Source organism: Panthera uncia, assembly GCF_023721935.1.
Source record: "Panthera uncia isolate 11264 chromosome A1 unlocalized genomic scaffold, Puncia_PCG_1.0 HiC_scaffold_16, whole genome shotgun sequence".
Lineage (NCBI taxonomy): Eukaryota > Metazoa > Chordata > Mammalia > Carnivora > Felidae > Panthera > Panthera uncia.
Window position 1 is genome coordinate 9,470,193 of NW_026057576.1, and position 4,956 is coordinate 9,475,148.

Genomic DNA, 4,956 nt, shown 5'->3' on the forward strand with positions numbered 1-4,956 from the left:
ATGTAATGTTGTATGTCAACTGTACACAGAATGAAAAAATGAAAGAAAAAATAAAAAGATGAAAAATAAAAAATAAATGAAAGAAATAAAATGAAAAATAAATGAAAGAAAAATAAAAAAAAATGAAAGACAAACCACTTTGCCCTCCATACGGTCACAAAGACTTCCTTTTATGTTTTTCTTCCAGAAGCTTTGCAGTTTTCGTTTTTAGGTTTGGGTTGAAGACCCATTTCTAGTTATACATGTGCGATTTGGGTGTAAGGGTCAAGGTTCATTTTTTCCCCCTCATGAATGGCCAGTTGTTCTAGCACCCTTTGTTTGAAAGACATTCCTTTCCTCATTGAATTACTCTGTCAAAAATTAACTGGGCGTATATGAGCCTCACAATTTTTTATTTCTATTAGAACTGAATGCGTCCACATCTGGTCATGCCCACTACTGACCTCCTTTCCATAGAGAGCCTGTAAGACAAGCTGATAGCTGGGGAAAGGAACCCACACAAGATACTGCTTTTGTACGACACACATATGATGTTTTCTGCTCTTATGGGTGACTTACTTAATCTTGCCACAAGCTCATAGCCACACACTGCGTTTTGTGTGTTTGTGATACGGGAGGGAAGACATTTCCTGGATGCCACCTCGGTTTCTTACAGTCTGCAGACTTTAGCTTCTATTCGTTTCTTTGCGCTGGTATTATCAGCTTATAGCTTGAGACTCTAGGACATGGAGATCGTATCTGTGAATGTCATTTTCATTTGTAAAGCACCTAGCTCAATGCCCTGGGCGTGTGTGCGATTTAGTCAGTAGGACTGAGGTTATGGCCAATTCACTATCCCTCAGTTTCCTCATCTATTTATTGGCATGAAGGCTCATCTCTGTTTAATTCAATTCAAGTCAGGACCATGGGCTGTTTGTTCATGTAAAGAAAGACCATCTGATAGTAGCTGGGGAAGGAGACTTGACAACTTTAACCAGGCTGATTTGGTTCTCCTGGAGACTATTGATGTGTGTTATCTAGAACGCACCATGGCCTGGTCTTTGTTGATATCACCTATCTTTCAGATCAATGTGGTCTGAATAGTTTTTAGAATAGCTGAAATTAAAGGAACTGCTTTGTACCCCTCTACAGTGTGCGCCCGTGGGCCTGGGCTATATCTCTACGTCCCAGCTAGAGTTGATGGCCCCAGCCCGGGAGAATTCTGTGCCCGCTGCCTCGCTCCCAGCACGTATGTACAGGGAAGTCTTCGTCCTGATGAACACGGAGGGCCACCCTGTCTGGAAAGTGAAGGGAAGAGATATCATGGAACGGCAACATGTACTGGAGGTGAGATGAAGGATATGTGAATGTTGTTGCTTGACAGCCTAGGAAGTGGCCCCATGTTGCCATGGTGACGGAAGCCTGTTGACGCTAAGTGTCTGAGCAGCTCCCATGTTTTTTATAGCAGCTGGTCAGTGCCACTGCCTTCTCTGAATTGCTGCCCCCCTGAGTGGCTGCGTGGCCCCAGCTGTCCTGATCTCTGTTGACAAATGGTTGTCCTTCACAGTCAAACTACCAGCAGTACTCTAATTAATGAATGTGCTAATTATCCTTCCCTACTCCCAGCACATTTGTCTAACTAACCTGTCACACGCTGTAAGTGCAGCACAGGCATGATCACGGGGGTGCTGGGAGCAGGGATCTGGGAGCAGAGGGCTGGGCTCATAGCTCAGAGCCGTGGGATAGTTCTAGTTAAACTACCCTTACAACAGCGGGGTGTCTGGGGAATATGTTATTTCCTGTGACGTGTATTTGTTTTCCTTTCCTTCCTTTTAAAAAAATCTTTCTTGGGGCGCCTGGGTGGCTCCACTGGCGAAGCCTCTGACTTCAGCTCAGGCCATGATCCTGCAGTCTGTGAGTTCGAGCCCCGCGTCGGGCTCTGTGCTGACAGCTCGGAGCCTGGAGCCTGCTTCGGATTCTGTGTCCCTCTGTCTCTGCCCCTCCCCCTCTGTGCTCACACACTCTGTGTCTCTAAAATAAAATAAACTGAGCATTAAAAAAATAAAAAATAAATCTCTCTTTAGGGGCCTTGGGCCATTGATGAATGAATGCCCTAGCCTCTGAGGGGCCCGCCCAGCACCGATGCAGAAGCACCAGCGAGTCCCAAACTCTGAAAACTGTTCCAGAAGCAGCATTCAGAGCGGTTGAGGACCTAGCCTTTGAAGCTAGAGGAGCCCGGGTTTGAATCCTGGTCCTGCTCCTTTACTACACGGGGGTCCTTAGGCATGGAGTTTAACCTCTCTGAACCTCTGTTCTAGCCCTTTGGGCAATGGGAGGAGTAACCTGTGCACAGAGGGCTGTGTTGAGAAGCAAAAGCACAGGCCGATCAGGGCCGCGGGGCCTGTGCCCGGTCTGGTCTGGGCCCCGCCAGGCCCGGCTGCCCACCCGGGGACCATCTCGTTAACAGTGGGAAAGGAGAGCCGGCCGTGCGCTCCCCTCCCCCGCTCCCCGGGCGCCCCTCGTCTTTTTGTTCGGTCTCAGCAGCTCTCTATTGAGATGAATGGCATTTCCAGAGGCTTCACCTCTGATAAGTGTTCCTCTGCGGCGGCAGCCGGAATCTTAATGCGCGCCCTGTAATTTAACGGCCATCTCGGCTGACTATTAAAACGCTCTTCCCGGGTGAAGTGAACTCGCTCCATCGGCACGTGCTCACACTGCCAGGGTGACTCCGGGGAGCTCGGATGTGGCTGGCCCCCCGTGGGAGGGAGGGGGGTGCAGCTCCTGAACTCCTACCAGGGCCTTCTCTTCTAAAGGGGAGATGGCTGGGCATCACCCACCCCCACCGCCAACCCCCTCCCCCCACAATCCCCATCCCCCCACCCCACCCCACTCCCACGTTGCGGGGGCCCCTGGAGGCTTGGGAAGCAAGAGGAGAGGTTGCCCTTCTTGGAAGGCAGGAGCCCAGGCTGGGATGATTTTCAAAGACATCGTTGGACTCTGTTGATGCTGTTTGTTGTGTGCCTGCGGACACACACTCACACGCCAGAAACACAAACGCCCGAGCAGGAAGGAGACTAGGCTGAGCCTTCAAGACACCAGGCTGTATGAGAGAGACACTTCTTTGATAACTGGGTGTTTCAATCTGGAATTACAAGGAGTCGACAGTCACAGTGTGATAGTGTTTACGTACACCTGGCATGCCTCCACCCCTCCCAATCTTTCTTTAGGGAACGATATGGAAACCACCAGTTCGTTCGTTTTCCTGCCATCTGGTTGTCCAAGGAATGATATGTGACTACCCAGAGCCCGTGAGATCGTTCTAAGAATTCAGATGAGAGAAGTCAGTCCTTTAGAGTGTGGGGAAAAGTGATCTGCAGAGAGAATAAAGCTGACAAACCAAGAGAAAGTTGAGAGAGGAAGAGAGAGACTGAAAGAGAGAGAGAACTCTATTTGAGAGAGAGAGAGAGAGAATGCCTGACCTCCAAGGCCCAGCCACATCTCTGTTCTTTTCAACTTTTGGTTGCTTGGTTCCTTGGATTTTTTGAGCCAATCATTTCCCCCCTTTTCTTTTTGCCCACGCTAGTTTGAGCTAAGTTGCCACTGTTTGCAACGGGAGTACTTTAAAAAGGGACTGGCCTTCGCCTCTGATGCATTATCTCTAAGTTATGATGAGCATTAGAAAGGCAACCTCTTTATGAGGGTCAGGCTCCTTATCTACACGGCCCTAAGCAGCTCCTGAAACTTAACCAAACTTCCCATACGAATCAGATCTCATTAAGGTGAATATACAAATCTCGCTGGTGCTGAGCCCCCTAAGCGGTCTTGTGACATCACACCTGGCAGAGTGCCCCAGGCACTCAGAGAGTACTCAAGAGTGTCAAGACCATATCTGGATCGCCCTAGCTACTGGCCTCCATGCGTCCACACTCTGGACACTGCCTCCACGGACGTCTGTCTCTTCTCAGTAGAACGGAGGACACCCAAGCCGGCCTCTCCCACACTACGGTGCAGCTCCCTGCGGCCACCAAGTATAGTGGCTAACGTTCTCTTTCAAAGTGAGGTTTTGATAAAGGCTCCACTCTGTCCCTGCTAAAGAGTTGTTGGGTCTGGGCCGAAGATCGCAGGAATCTCGCATTTTCTGTGTGGCTTCCGAGGGATTGCCATTTACACGGAGAAAGCTGTCCCGTAAAATGCCAGGTCACCACCTACCTTCCCCAGCGGGCTCACTCTTACACCTTCTCTCCTCTCTTATCATTAATTACACTGAGGCCATTGCAGGAAGGTGTTTCAACAATGAGCTCTGAGGGGTCAAGCCATGGTGTTTAATAATACTTCTGTTCAAAGTTTTCCTTACGGGTCATCTGTAACCTCATTTCTGTTCCTTATCTACATTCTTTGGTTTAGTTTTAATTCTCTTGTTGCCTTTTTTTTTTTTTCCCTTGTGGAAATAGAGATGTCAGCTGTCCCCCTCTTACTCATTCATCCATTTATTCACCCATCCAGGCCTTATTCTGTGGCTGCTACTCTGGACCCTGCCATGTGTTATGTATTCTGGGTTTTTTCCTGGGAATTCAAGAAAGCAGTCACAGCATTCAAAACACAGATCTTTTTGGTGCTCTCTAAATAAAACACAAGTTTTGTTTTTAGTTTATTTATTTTTAGAGAGCGAGAGAGAGAGAGAACCCAAGCAAGTTTCATGTTGTCAGCACAGAGCCCGACGTGGGGCCCCATCTCATGAACCGAGAGATCATGACCTGAGCTGGAATCAGGGGTCAGACACTTAACCAGCTGAGCCACCCAGGAGCCCCTAAGACATAAGTTTTATTTTGTCTTCCCTTCCTGCTCGTCTTCCAAGCCCTGCTTCTCCTGGCAGGTCACACTGAGCCAGGACACTTTGGTGGCTAGTTAAAAAAAAAAAAGAAGAAGAAGAAAAAGAAGAAGTCACCGTGTAACTGTGCTGGGACCTTTGGAAATTCT